Source organism: Geotrypetes seraphini, chromosome 4, assembly GCF_902459505.1.
Source record: "Geotrypetes seraphini chromosome 4, aGeoSer1.1, whole genome shotgun sequence".
In the NCBI taxonomy this organism is placed as follows: Eukaryota; Metazoa; Chordata; class Amphibia; order Gymnophiona; family Dermophiidae; genus Geotrypetes; species Geotrypetes seraphini.
In genome coordinates this window covers 53629043-53645022 of record NC_047087.1, presented here as the reverse complement: position 1 = coordinate 53645022, position 15980 = coordinate 53629043, and the positions used below count along the sequence as shown (strand labels likewise).

The window sequence follows — 15980 nt, the reverse complement described above, 5'->3', positions numbered from 1 at the left end:
TTACAAGTAAAGGGAACAAAAAAAAAAAAAAAATACAACACAACAACTTACCTATGTACAGTAGCTAGTTACACTTAACCCCACCCCCTTTTACAAAACACCACAAGAATATATTTGATAGAATATTAAGTGCTGTTAAAGTGCAAAATATTTTTATTAATTATGTTGCACTTATTGTTAGTTTTAAACTGAATAAAGAATTAAAAAAAAAAAAAAAAACCACGCAAGAGGTTTTTAATGTCTGCCAGCATGCTGAATGCTCTGCACTGTTCCGACACTCATATAAACAGAGGTTTTGTAAAAAGGGGAGGTTACTTAGTTACTATACAACACCACCCATCTGTCTTTAAAACTTGTAGGAGCCTCCTTCTGCTTGCAAAAGACGATAAAACCGGCAGATCAATCTGAAAAACGGCCAAGAAGTCTTCTCAAAACTCTTTAATGCTGCCCATGAGCTGGTGAAAACTTTTCTATGTACTGCAGCGCTTCCATCCGTGCATTTGGGGGAATTTATTAAACATCTTTATGATGAGATTGCCCCAAGATGGTGCATACCAGGTACAGCCTGACAATTTTTTACTTCCCTCTATTAAAGGGATTCAAACTTTAGGTAGGCTTTCACATTCTTTAGTCTTTACAATGGTGAAGATCTGGAACGACCTCCCTCCAGGTATCAGGCATCATTGACTCATTTTTTTTAAAAAAAACCTTGAAAACATTTGTTTACGAAATACCTTACAGATAATTGATAGAATTCTCATCTAATCTTTATACATTGATAAATATAGATTCTATTTTTCTATTGTTCACTACTAATCTTTGAGATTATCTTTTGTTAACCGGTTCGAGTCCCTTATACAAGATCAAGGATTAGATTAATAATTTTAAACAGCATAAATAGTGAAATAACCAAAATATAATCCCCCCAAACTGCAATAGCAGTTATTAACGCAGTGAGCCACGCTGAATGCTCCGCACTGCTCCCAATGCTTATAGAATTCCTATGAGCATCGAGAGCAGCGCGGCGCATTCAGTACAGCTCCCTGTACTAATAACCACTATCCAGGTTTAGTAAAAAGTGGAGGAATAATGACAAATGCAATCAATGAGGTAAACTTGGATATGACAAATTGAAATCTAGTAATAGGACCAACACTACCAGAAATACACATTAACAGCACTATAGTAGAATAATCAAACAGAAATGTCTGTATAAAACAAATGATACAATTAGACAGAACATTCAAATAGCACAGATAAAGATGCGATTTCAGGTTTTGCAATGAAAAGGATTTTAGTTTTGCCAGAAAAGGATTTTAGTTTCCACAATAGAGCAAGCTTACTGTTCTCATTACACTCATTTTAATACAATCCAGTTTATAGTCATCTGTATCACACACAACACCCACACTTGGCCCTCCGAGCATTCAGCACACAATAACCCGTCCGATGTTAACCGCACACTTACTCTCGAGGTAGCTTTGAGCCTCGGAGGCCTCAGCTGGTTATTTTCAGACTCGCCAGTTTCAGCTCATCCTCATTAGTGGCTCAATTCATCTCTGCCCTGGCCAGACGATGGGAAAACCTGGTTACTAAGTTCAGTACACAGCCCTCTGGGCCCTTTTTATCAAGCTGCGCTAGAGGGTTTTAATACAAGCCGGCACAATAAATGCTCCAACGCTCATAGAATTTCTTATGAGCTTTGGCGCACTTACAGTACTTCACCAGCCCGCACTAAAAACCTCTAGTGCAGTTTGATGAAGAGGAGTCTCTGTTCTTTTCATTTTCCCTCTGTGGGCACAGAAAGGGGCCACTTGTGACTGAAGAATGGATTTTAATACGATGCCAAATCCGCCATGAGCAGTGACATAAGGAAACCCAATTGGAACAGAAAACTTCATTTACTTGTTGGCATCAAAAGACAAATAGACTTATGGATACAGCCTCATCAATCACCATACCACCACCACCACCACCACCTTTTACCGTATTTGGTATTTCTGGAAGGTACTGCACGAATAGGAATCATTACACTTTTCAGAAGGTAAGTAACTTGATTTTAGACTTCTGGGATCATAATAAAAAGCCATTGTTTGCTCACCAAACAAAACTAGCTATGAACCCTCCCTACTAAGATGAACTGATTTTTATCAAGTCATTTACCTAATATGGAACTCTAACTTGTAAGGATTTTACATTATAATGAGGATAAAAGCATATACACACAATCATTGGCCAACCTCAATTCTCAATTTATCAGACACACAGCAGCCTAACCACTAGCTATACTTTAAAGATGTCTGAAATCCTTTCGACATATGCTTCGCCAACATCTTTTTCAGCCAAAGCAAAAAGAAGTCAAACAGGTGGTGCTGTTAAACCAGTCCAATGCAAAATACCCAAGCTCAGGGCAGTAACACATTTTCACTCTTGCCCTAGAGAAGCACACAGTTATCTCAAGTTTCTCCAGGCCTTAGCAGAGTGGTACCGGTATCTGATGCCAGCAATAGGGCTTCAGGTAAGCAGGCAGAGACTAACACATTGTACTTTAGAGCTGAGGGGGCATTGATAAAGGATTCACAAAATCCTGACTGGATAAGAACGGATAAATGTGAATCAATTATTTACTCTTGGTCCACTTTCTAACTTCATGGAGTATCCCCATTTAAAACAAATAGGAGAAAATGTTTTCAAAACAAAAATAGTTACGCTATGGAACTCGTTGCCAGACAATGTGGTTACGATGGTTAGCATGTCTGGATTTAGAACGGTTTGGACAAGTTCCTGGAGGAAAAGGCTATACACTACTATTAAGGCAGACATGGGGAAAACTTCTAATTATTCCCTGGAATGGATAGCATGAAATCTTGCTACTCGCTAGGATTCTGCCAGGTACTTGGGACCTGGATCGGCCACTGGGCTAAATGGACCATTGGTCTAATCCGATATGGCTGTTCTTATGTTATGAGCCATCAGAGGTGGTATGTAGCAGCAGAATGGTCCGTGCAGCAACTTTGGAGAACAAATGGAAACAAGGGACAGAAAGGCTTACCACAGTTTCAGAACAGGGCGCCAAATTCTCAATGCGGCACCAACAGTAATAGTAAAATATTCCATACGCTCAGATCGGTGTTGGATTGATGACGAGCATCTTCCATTTTCCATTCAATCTACATAACCACCAACACTTCTCTTGATCTTGGGTATGTCGTTCTGAATCTTATTTTAAAGGGCTATCTTTAAGCCCAGCGACTTACTTTAGGTTTAGCCAGATGTTTTTGCCCATTAATATAATTTCCAATTCAGAAAGTCAATGTACAAAAAAAAATAATCATCTACTCCAAGCAGGAAGTCAACTACTGTATTAATCTTAGCACAAGAAGCATTATAATGTCTGTTAATGGAGTTGCAGATGAACTATTTCTGACGCAGTAAAGTAGCATCTCAAACTTTTTTTTTCTAGTGCCAGCACACTAAATGGAGCAAAATGTTCACGGCACATTAAAATTGAAATTATAAAATTGTAAAGCCAACAAAAAGTTAACCCTCCCCCCCCCCCTTTTTACATAATCATAGTGCTGGCCGCGGCGGTGACAGCTTCAACACTCAAAGAATTCCTGCGAGTACTGGAGCTGCTACCGCTACGGTTTTATAAGGGTGGGGGATAAATTTAGAGTTCTTTAAGCAATGTATAGGTATCAGTGGTGAAACTAAAGTAGATAGAATTGTTAATCAATGCGATAGATGGCTTGTTTTTGGGTGAAAAATTAACTCAAAAAGTGGCTTGATAAATTGACAAGCAAACACACATTTCGTCATCCACCATCTGCAGTCACTTTTTTTTTTTTTCAATTTAATTTATGTCAGAGCTGAAAATCCAAGTTCGCAAAGATAAGATCCAAATGGCGCAGTGGTTGGAGCTATAGCCTCAGCTCCCTGGGGTTGTGGGTTCAAACTCCGCGCTGCTCCTTGTGACCCTGGGCAAGTCACTCAGTCCTCCATAGTCCCAGGTACGTTAGATAGATTGTGAGCCCACCGGGACAGATAGGGAAAATGCTTGAGTACCTGAGTGTAAAAAAACGCTTAGATAACCTTGATAGGCGGTATATAAAAACCTAATAAACTTGATAATGCCTTGATTGCTTTGTTATTCAATGCCTCCTATCAAGGGCACATAGTGGCTTCCCCCATGTCTGTCTCAACAGCAGACTTTTCCTCCAGAACTTACCATATTTTTCGTTCTATAAGATGCACCCGTCCATAAGACGCACTCCCCTGTAGAGGAGGAAATTTTTTTCCCTTGGTTTTTCCTCCTCTACAGGGGGGTACATCTTATGGTCTGGTGCTGGGAAGCCTGAAGCAGCCTGCCCGAAGCCGCCCACCCGCAGCCAAAGCACCCTGACCACAGCCGCCCAAAGCCCCCCAATACCTTTTTTAAGTGTTCCAGCACACTCTCCTGCTGGATGGCTGGCTTTGGTAGCAGAGCAGCGCGACACAGGAGCCTGGTCCCAGGCCGCTCAGTGATTTTTGGAGGTGGAAAAAGTGCATCTTATGGAACAAAAAAAATACGGTAACTTTTTTTTTTTTTAACCAGCTACATTAACAGCTCTTACCACATCCTCTGGCAATACATGCCAGAGCATAACTATTCTCTGAGTGAAAATTTATTTCCTCCTATTGGTTTTTTTGGTTTTAAAAGTATTACTCTAACTTCATCGAGTGTCCCCTAGTCTTTGTAAATCGATGCAGTAAAAAAAAAAATAAAAAAAAATAAACAACCCAAACACATGATCAACTTGTTCTACACCACTCAGGATTTTATAGACTTCAATCATATCTCCCCTCAGCCATCTCTTTTCCAAGCTGAAGAGCCCTAACCTTTTTAGTCTTTCCTCATAGGAGAGGAGTTCCACTTCCATCCCCTTTATCATCTTAATCGTTCTTCTTTGAACCTTTTCTAGCGCCACTCTATCTTTTCTGCAATAATGAGACCAGAACTGAATGCAATACTCAAGGTGAAGTCACACCTTTCAGCGATACATAGGCATAACATTCTTAGACTTGTTTACCATCCCTTTTCTAATAATTCCTAGTATCTTGTTTGCTTTCATAGCCGCCGCTGCTGCACATCGGGCAGAAGGTTTCAGCATACTGTCCACCGACACCCAGATCTTTTTCTCGAGCGCTGACCTCCAAGGTGGACCTTAGCATCCGGTAACTACGATATGGATTATTCTTCCCAATGTGCATCGCTTTGCATTTGTCCACATGAAATTTCAGCTGCCATTTGGACGCCCGGTCTTCCCGATGTTTTTCACAGTCCGCATGCGTTTTAACAACTTTTAACTGTTTAGTGTCATCTGCAAATTTAATCACCTTGTCTAGGCAGTTGTATCCTTATGCACACAGATGCATATAACATCAACAGACTCTTGCATACATGACATACATGTCATCTATTCTAGTGTATACCAATACTTATGAAGGGAATTTTTAAAAATAAAGTAAATTTCTACAATCTCTCATGGCACACCCAGAATTTCTTTGAGGCACACCACTGTGCCTTGGCACAAACAGTTGCGACACTGCAGTAAAGTGTACTCAACTTTAACACAGCTTTCTATTTACTTCCACATAGGGGCCAATGCAGAAAACCAAACATTAGAGCCAAGTGCACAGATAATAGCATGAAAGTTTTGTTCTCTAATGCAATAAACTAATGGCAAGCAAATTACCACTGTGTTAAACTGTGTGCAGAGTCAGGGGGGGGGGGGGGGAAACCCCAGCGCGCACACCACAGCAGCAGTATATAGCCATTTGCTGGAAAAAAAAAGAAAAGCCTCCCTTCCTGTCACAGTGTGTGAGTGGCAAGTGCTTCATGCACCGACAGGAAAACATTTGAGAAAAAAATAAATAAATAAAAACCTGCTGTCTTGCAAAAAGCTTGAACAGACACACTCAATACAAAATCTTTACTCAAGTCCTGGAGATATACTGTATTCTAACTTCCTAAGGTGTCCCGTTACCTTGCACTTCCATATGGATTTAGCGTGCCCTAACAAATTAGTACATGTTAAATGCTAAGAAGAGCTATGTGGCATTTAGCAAGGTCTAAGTCCATTAATGCACCTTAGTAAAAGAATCCCTAAGTAACTTTAATGGAAGTCGAACTGAGAAACCCCAGTTTAAAGACGTGAAGAGACTGATTCAAACTCATCAGTCCCAATTCAAGAACCTTCACATAAGGTGATCCGAGTCCCTCAATAACGTATCCCACAACCCACTCACCCAACTACCCCTAGACAAATTGACGGATGAGTTTGGGATGGGTGAACACAAGGGATCAGCCAAGTGCTGAGTATTTTAGAACAGGGAGTGTGTGAAGTATTATTTTAATGTACAATGCGTTGAATTTTATGATTAGCGTTTAATCAAATTTTAATAAACTATGAAATATCACTCCTTCTAAAGCAGTGTATCTCAAACTGTGCCTGAGATTCTGGTGACCCATCAAATGAGCGCAAGACAATTGTGCTCCGACAAATGCACGCCCCAACAAGTGCGGCAGTGGATACTATTTTGTATTTTTGAGGGTTCCTTTTTTGAGGGGGGGAACTCCCCAAACACTTTAAATATGCACTTGCTATTTAGTGTTAGGGTAAGGTTTATATCATGATTATGGGAACCCTAATCATGATATAAACCTTACCCTAACACGAAGGCCCTGATTTGCTGAGACTCCTCAGGCCCCGTCCCTTGAGAGGGGCTTGAGGCACCTCAAGCCCCTCCCAAGGGACGGGGCCTGAGGAGTCTCGGACAGTCAGGGCCTTCCAGATATACTGGCCGCATTTGTCGAAGCGCAATTGTCCTGCGCTCATTTGTTGGTGTACCGAGATTCCGGGTGTGCTGCAAGAAACCGACGAGGAGGAGAGGCACCAGTACTGGATGACTGCTCATAGGACAGGTCTCTCACGGTGAGAGGCATATCCTGTAGGTAATCTGCCTCTCTCTGTTAAATCCAAGCTCACATTCACGGTCTAACACCACCTCTGGCAGGATACACATTTCAAATCTGACATATTGTAATCACAAAATAGAAAATAAAATTATTTTTTCTACCTTTTGTTATCTGGTCATTATTCAAAGCATTTTGGTCCCAGGCTCTGGTTATCTTCTAACTTGCTTGCCAGGGTCTCCTGCCCATTTCTCATTTTCTTTCTTTCTCTGTGCTAACCATCCATCTTCCATCTCTGTCCTCCCCTTTCCCTCCCCAGGAGGTCTGGCATCTTTCCTTTTTTTCATCTCCAGCCCCAGATCCACCTTTTCTCAACTACCCTTTCATCCTTTATCTCTCCCTCCTTCTGCAGCACCCCAGGGTCCACCATCTCTCCATTTCTCTTCTCAACTACCCACCTATCCAGTATCTCTATCCCCCCCCACACCATCCCTTGTGTCCAACTTCTCTCATTTCTGTTCCTTCCCTCCCTAAATCCCATTTTCCACCATCTCCTCTGTTTTTATACCCATTATTTCTTCCCCCCAAAGTCCAGCATAAGCACGTCTCTTTGAACCCCCCTTCCCTCCCTCAGTGTACTTCTACATCAGGGCTCCCCTTCCCAAAGGCCTGGCTGCTCCCCACGCCTAAAGGCCTGCATACCCATTTTTAAATTGTTCATCGCTTAGAACTATGATTAAGCGATTAATCAAAAGAACCATTAAACTTGAAACTTGAAACCTAATGCCAGTAGCGGAGCAGCCTGCAGAGAGGATCGCCAATCCTTGCAGGTTGCCTTAGGCCTCTGGAGCTGTCTTCCCTCTGCCGCGGTCCCGCCCCTCCTTTGACGTCAGAGGCAGGATCGCAGCAGAGGGAAGACAGCTCCAGAGGCCTATGGCAACCTGCAAGGATCGCTAAAGTTCTGGCGATCCTCTCTGCAGGCTGCTCCACTGCTGGCATTAGATATATGGATGTTCAGGAGGCCGGGGGGGAGGAAATCCGGACATCGCAGGACTTCCCGACTGACCCTCCCCCTCTAAAGCAGGAGCGGCAGCAGCCGGCAAGAGGCAGTGCTACCAATCCTACTTTAGGGGGCAAGAGGGGAGGGTCAGTCACCAAATCGGGAGACCGATTTTTTTTGTTTTTAAATCGATTCAAATCGATTCACCCGAAGTGAATCGGTGAATCGATTTGAATTGTGAATCGGGCAGCACTATTCTGTATACACATCTCACAATACACAAAAATGTCAAAGAAGATGCACTGCTGGTCTGTCATCTTTGAACAAGCTTACAGCAGCAGAACAGAAGAAAACTGGAAGGTCGTTTGGGCTAAGTAAGAATGGATAGGATCTCAGAAGACTTGAAAATCTAAGATTGGGGGGAAGGAAAGAGGACTTGCATGAATGAATAATTGAGATATAAAAAGGTGGAGGAAAAGCCATGGGAGAAGCAATGTGAATTAACATAGAATATGACGGCAGAAAAGGACCTTCGGCCCAACAAGTCTGCCCACTCAAATAACCCTCCCCCCTAAGTTCTTTGAAGTGAACCCACATGTTGATCCCATTTGTTCTTAAAGTCAGTCACGTTATTGGCCTCAACTACCTGAAGTGGAAGATCATTCCAACGGTCAACAACCCTTTCGGTGAAGAAGTACTTCCTAGTGTCACCATGAAATTTCCCACCCCTGATTTTTAGCGGATGCCCTCTTGTCGCCTTAGGTCCTGTAAGGAAAAAGATTGTCTTCTTCCACCTCAATACGGCCAGTAATGTATTTGAACATCTCTCATGTCACCCCTCTCTCTGCGTTCCTCGAGAGAGTATAGCTGCAACTTACCTAGACGTTCTTCATACGAGACATCCTTGAGTCCTGAGAGATGGAAGGTTAGAAGGAGCTTCGGTCCCTGGCGGAGTGCTCCACGCAGTTGCATGCTGTGGTGGTACTGCAGAAGCACTTCATAGAGGGAAGGGGGGAGCCGAAGCCCTCTCCCATCCACTCTTGTCCCTGCTGCCCAGACAGCATACTGTGAACGCTATGGGACCACCACAAATATGACAATTCGAGTTGCAGGCCTTAAACAAGGTGAGGATGCCAAACCTGCCCATCCCAGGGCATTGAGGTGATGGGTAGGCACAAGAAGCTGCTGTGGGATTTGAACCTGGGTCCTCTAGTCCCAGCCTGCTGCTCTAACCATTGTGCTACTGCTGCAATCCCACTCCCACCCTACAATTTATCAGATTTGAAATGTGTATCCTGCCAGAGCTGTTAGACAGCAAGCATGAGATAGGACCTAACAGAAAGAAGAAAGTATTTATTTACACCACAGCACCAGTGTAGGACTGGAGAGGGCAAAAGGAGTGGGATGGGTAAAGAGGCTACAAAATAAACTGCCAGGATGTTTCTGGAAAAAAAGAAAACCCACCTCTACATGATTGGCCTATTGAATTGATTTTTTTTTTTTATAAATCTTTATTAATTTTTAAATATTAACAGTGCAATGCACAGGTATAAGAACATATAGCAAGCCAAGAAAAGCACATTCAACTTACAGATATTCAAAATCAATCATTTTATCCCACCAACCAATTAATCACTATGTATATACTCTTTCAATAATCTAAACTTATTTAAAATACAACGCAATCCCTTCCCCCTCCCTCCTTCCCACCCTGGATGTGCAAGGAGATGGCACAGAATTAAAGTCAAAAAACAACTAAAGAGAAGTAATATAAGATGGTCAACGGGCCCCAAACCAGTTACTATCGAATTGATTTTTTGATTCGCTTTTCCCACCCAAATTGAATCAAAACTTTTCCCCTAGTCCCTACTGCCACCCATTATGAAGGGTGTAAAGATTCAAACACTAAGGCCCCCTTTTATCAAGCCGCGTTAGGGGTGTTTTGTTTTTTTGCCGGCCATTGCCGTAAAAGCTCCGATGCTCATAGAATTCCTATGAGTGTTTGAACTTTTACCACAGTGGCCAGCAATAAACGAAAACCCTAACGTGACTTGATAAAAGGGGACCCAAGTGCACAGCATTGTAGCTGCGCTAATCAATTAGCGCAGAACACTCGCTCTCCATCACCAGACCCACGCCCAGTGCTAAAAATTAAAAATTTTATTTAGCCGGGGGGGGGGGGGAGGGGTGGTAGCATGCCCATTATCCCAAAATTACCACAGGATGCCACAGTGCGCCCTGTGATAAGCCATTTTGTGCTGTGGCAAAGGGCCCCAAACTGTGATGGCAGTTCTATTTTTAACATAAGAGCACAGCTACATTATGCATTTTGAAATATGTACCATCCACACCAATTGTGCCCTTATGTTAACTTAAAAGCTGGTAGCTTCAACTCCGAAGTCATGCATCAGGTGAGTGATGATTTTTTTTTATGGGATGCTACTTTTTTTTTTATTATTATTATTATTGCCGTTTGTTTTTCCTTTGTTTCATAAAAAGAATATTTTCTGTGTACATAATAATAATAATTTTATTCTTATATACCGCCATACCGAAAAAGATCTAGGCGGTTCACAACAAGGTGAGCTAATACATGGGATACAGATAAAATACAAATTAAAATAATGGACTTAAAAACAGATAGAGACAGAAAGCGTTTACAATATAATGCAGAAAAGAAAACAGTTTAAAAATTGGGGAAGCATTGTTGACAGTTTAAAAAGAACTGTTAAATGCCAGCCAGACAGGCGTTAAAATACCGGCATGACAAGGAAAGAAGTAATGAATAGAACAGATAAAATACATCAAGTTGAATATAAGGAACTTGATTGGAAAAATGAAGCAGAATGCATTAAGATACCAGCCTATCAAAAAGTTGAGTCTCTAACAAATTTTGTAAAATCAAGATAGGAAGAGACCTCTAACATAATATATGGATAAATATTAAAAATATTACAAGACTAAATTCAAGAGTAGCTTTAGAAGGGACTTCCGGTGACTGCCGAGAGGGTGATTGATACACATGTGAGCCTCTCTTCAGAACCACTCCCTCCCCCAACTATTTAGCTCCAAGAGGTTCCAACACACAAAAGCTCCAAAAGAGGACGAAAAGAAAGAAGGAAAAAAAAATCCAGCTGATCTGAGAAGAGCAAACAAGCCATAATAACTCAAATCTAAAACCTGCAAGGACTATGAAATAATTTAACTGCCTCAGCAAAGAAATCACCAGGCTGCAGTAACAAGCCAAACACCAGCCTCCTACAAAATCCGACTCTGGGCACTGGAACATAGGACCAAAATGCATCTCTAGGAGAGAAAGTCACCCAGGAAGAGTTCTAGAGGCAAGGCTGAACAAAATAGATGAAGAATTTGAGGAACTAGCGAGAGACTGGCAGAAGCAGAGGCCCGAATCAGCAAAAGGGAAGAGACATGAAAGAGAGGCAACAAGCTCAACAAAATGTTAGCGGATAGAGAGAACGGCAGGTCAAAGAAAACAGGAACAGATACTGCAATATAAGAGTATTTGGAGTCGCAGAAGAGGTGGAATCAGACGCCAAAAGCTTCATAAGTTATATGGGGTTCCGATACCAAATTCGGAACATGTGCTGTGTGAATTTAGAAAAGAATCAGCGACATAAGCTACCAAAAGCTTAATACGTAAGTCTTCCCTGATCTAATAAGCTCTGCGGCGTTAAAAAAAAAAAAAGCAAAAAAAGCGAAAGGAACTTACAAAGAAACTCTCAACAAAGGCAGCAGCCGAAATCTTGATGCATGCAAGACATGATCACGGGCAGGGAACGAAAAAAAACAACAAAAAACCTACCTAGCACAGAAGTAGCAGAGAATCTATATAGTTTGTGCCGAGACATCCCAGGGAGGGGGGAAAAATTGCATCCAGAGTCACATTACAAAAATAATAATTCCTAACAGGTGGGGCTGAAAACAAAAGCTTGTGACAAACCTCTCCGAAATGGAGGAAGAAAATGAGTTGAGAGAGGGAAGGCAAGAAAACAATTCTTTAAATAAATAAAAAAAAAAAACCAAACCCGGAGACTCAGAAGCGACTATCAACCAGGAGATAATGAAAGTGGTAAAGAAATACGGAGGTTTTGGAGACTTCTGAGCTCAGACGACTAAGCAAAAAGAAACAAGATTTGGAAGGTGCAAGATCCACAAGAATTTTCAAGCACAACAAAGCGATTCAAGTTTAGACACAGATCCACTTACCTGGCAACGGAACGGACACACCAAAAAGAATCTGAGTAATCCGGTAAAAACCTCCCAGGTATGAATGGAGGGAAGGTGCTGTAAGGGCGCACCACGTCAACTAGACTAAAGATATTAACTGCAGGAACTTTGGAAGAGGGCGGGGATCTAAACGCAGGGGAGGGGTGGAAGGCAAAGCCAATGAAGAAGAAATCAAGCTTAAAAGATGGGAGGGGGATCAGAGAATGTGCTAAAAAAAAAGAAAAAGAAATGATAAATTCAAAAAAGTGGTTTCTATGATGTACCTAGTCCGAAAAATTCAGTTAAAAAGGAAACTAATACTGAACTACCTTAAAGATTATTTTTTAAAAATGTAGTTCTGCTGCAGTAGACCCAACTGGCAAGATGACACGAGAGATTCCTCCCTCCTCCCCCCCCCCCCTTTATCCATAGGGGTATCTTTTGTAGAATGCACAGTTGGCAATAACACAGAGAGAAGGGTGATGGGTAACAACAGGATGAATTAATTAATTGGGGATAGTAAATAACGACACACCCAAAGGATACAAGGGGAAGTTCTTTGAAGATAGTTAAAGAGGTGACAGGTGTGAAGAAATATGAACTGCTGTCAGAACAGGATGATAGCTTGAGGGAGGGGAAACCATAATACTGTAGAAACAATACAGGAATTAGTAGATGTATGGAGGGAACACAGTGCAGGAAGCAAACATAGTAACATAGTAGATGACGGCAGATAAAGACCCGAATGATCCATCCAGTCTGCCCAACCTGATTCAATTTAAATTTATTTTTTTTTTTTTAATTTTTTCTTCTTAGCTATTTCTGGGCAAGAATCCAAAGCTTTACCCGGTACTGTGCTTGGGTTCCAATTACTGAAATCTCTGTTAAGACTTACTCCAGCCCATCTACACCCTCCCAGCCATTGAAGCCCTCCCCTGCCCATCCTCCACCAAACGGCCATACACAGACACAGACCGTGCAAGTCTGCCCAGTAACTGGCCTAGTTCAATATTTAATATTATTTTCTGATTCTAAATCTTCTGTGTTCATCCAAACAATTCAATAAATGTATTCTCAATCAATTACTTTTTTACAAAAGAAAAAAAAAAAGGATAGCTAAGATTAGAATGCATCCTAAAACAGTTACTGATCACCCAGTGATGGAATGATTTAGAATGAAACAAGATAGGAGGGGGGAATAAGTATGAATGACTGCCAATTAACTGTTCCCTTAACTGTATCCATGACATCTTGTTTGTCTGTTTAGATTGTAAGCTTTTTCGGGCAGGGACCTATCTTCTTTGTGAGTCTGTACAGCACTGCGGACATCTGGTGGTGCTATAGAAATAATTAATAGTAGTTGTAGGGAAGCCACAGCTTGCTAGTCTGTTATTGAGAAAGACATGGGGGAAGCCATTGCTTCTTGCCCTGATCATCAGCATGGAATGTTGCTACTCCTTGGGATTCTAGAATCTTGCTACTGTTTGAGGTTCCAGAATCTTGCTTACTCTGAGACATTGGAATGTTGCTACTCCTTGGGATTCTAGAATCTTGCTACTGTTTGAGGTTCCAGACTCTTGCTTACTCTGAGATAATGGAATGTTGCTACATCTTGGGTTTGGGCCAGGTACTAGGGACCTGGATTGGCTACCGTGAGAACGGGCTACTGGGCTTGATGGACCATTGGTCTGACACAGTAAGGCTATTCTTATGTTCTTATGGGTCTATGACAATTGATAGGAAGATGTTACCAAATGTCACCCTATCAATTGTTTAATCTTTTGTAAACTGCATAGAACTTAAAAGGTAATGCAGTCTAGAAATAGATTTTATGTTATGTTACATCTACCAATTGTCAGAGATAGGAAGCTGATCCTTGCCTCCCCCTGACCCTTTCTCCCCCCCCCCCTCCAAGAAGCAGCAGCTTGGCGGCATGGGAGTCCATGCCCCTCCATCCCCAAGAAGAAACAGCAGCTTGGCAGCAACCCCTCCAGAAGAAACAGCAGCATGGCGGCAACCCCTCTGGAAGGTGTCCCCCCCCCCCCCAATACCCCTGGAAGAAAAAGAAGCTTATCCCCTGGAAAAAGAAGCAGTGTTTAAGCCTACTCCGTCTCTCCCTCCTCCTGCCCAGTTGTTCACATATCTGCAGACAGTGGCTGACCCAGAAGCGTTCCTTCTGACATCAGAGGGAACCTTCCTTCAATGTAGAGGAAGCCTCTGATGTCAGAGGGAATGCTTATAGGTCAGCCACTGCTCACAGATTTCTATGCGAACCCACTCCCCTAACCCACCCTCTTAATGATTAACAGAAGGCCACAAAGGAACCGCTGTTTTTTTTTTGGGGGGTAGGGTGTCCAGCTAAGAGGAAAAAGGCCTTACTCCATCTTCTAGAGAAATGGGCCAACATAGATTCCCAAACCATTAAAAGATGAAATTTATTTCTCCAGTACCAGAGAGTGGGTGATGAGTCCTGTAACCAATGGTTTAGAAGTAGATAAGGAGTGGTTAGATAGACCAATAGGGAATGATCAAAACATTGAAGAAAGAAAAGCCTGAGGGGGAAAGAAGCCAACCAAATTTCAATATCAGCTGAAGCCAATTCAAATTCAGTCTTGTTTTGGTTTTAGCTGAAACAAAAGTGAACATAAGAATTGCCGCTGCTGGGTCAAACCAATAGTCCTTCATGCCCAGCAGTCTGCTCATGCGGTGACCCTTAGATCAAAGACCAGTGTCCTAACTGAGACTAGCCTTACCTGCATACGTTCTGGTTCAGCAGGAACTTGTCTATCTTTGTCTTGAATCCCTGGAGGGTGTTTCCCCTATAACAGCCTCCGGAAGAGCGTTCCAGTTTTCCACCACTCTCTGGGTGAAAAAGAACTTCCTTACATTTGTACGGAATCTATCCCCTATTAACTTTAGAGAGTGCCCTCTTGTTCTCTCTACCTTGGAGAGGGTGAACAACCTGTCTCTATCTACTAAGTCTATTCCCTTCATTATCTTGAATATTTCGATCATGTCCCCTCTCAGTCTCCTTTTCAAGGGAGAAGAGGCCCAGTTTCTCTAATCTCTCACTGTACGTCAACTCCTCAAGCCCCTTAACATTTTAGTCACTCTTCTCTGGACCCTTTCGAGTAGTACTGTGTGCAGTGTTCCTGAAAATAATGCAGCCCCCATTCTATCCCTCTTTCTCCCCTGATCAGGAGCAGCTTTGCTCTGGGCCCCCCCCCAAAAAAAAAAAAAAAAAAAAAAAACAGTCCTCCTCCAGGGCCTACCTTACAAGTGTTCATGATCCAATGGTACAGGGGCAATCCCCGATCATACCTATTGGCTCCATTGCCAAATGAGTGCCATGATTTCAAGCAGCAGTTTTGTGAGACTGCCACCAGAGGTTGCCGCAACCATTTTAAGATTGTTACCAGAAGTTAACCACAACAGCCAATTGTTTCAACCTATGCCAGCTTCAGTCTCACAAGGCTGCCACTGGAAGTTGCAATAGTATTATGGCAATGGAGACAGCAAGGACAGGAACAAGCGGGTATCACTCCTGCCACAACTGCACCACCAACACTTCTAAAGGAGGCAGTGGGGCCTTGAGAGAGGAGTTGCTCCTTTTTGAGGGAGGGGGTACAGCACTGATTTGTGGTGGGCTGTTTCGGTTTTGGATGAAATTGAGTGATGAAATTTCGATCATCCTCTGCCAAGTACTATGTAGGCTTAAATGCATCTCTCTTTCCCTTCTTAGCAAAACTCTTTAATGGGATTTGTAGTGATCCATTACAAGTCACAGATTCAAACATA

At 42.3% G+C, this 15980-nt stretch overlaps 1 protein-coding gene across 4 annotated transcripts in view; it reads right to left on the bottom strand.

Annotated features, from left to right (window-relative positions):
• ADCY7 (adenylate cyclase 7) overlaps positions 1-12333 on the bottom strand; it is a 228426-nt gene extending 216093 nt beyond the window's left edge. For all 4 annotated transcript variants that reach the window (XM_033942505.1, XM_033942507.1, XM_033942508.1 and 1 more), the window contains exon 1: positions 12183-12333. The gene's annotated coding sequence lies outside the window, so the exon portion shown is untranslated. The remainder of the gene's footprint in view (positions 1-12182) is intronic.
• Between the last annotated feature and the right edge of the window lie 3647 nt (positions 12334-15980).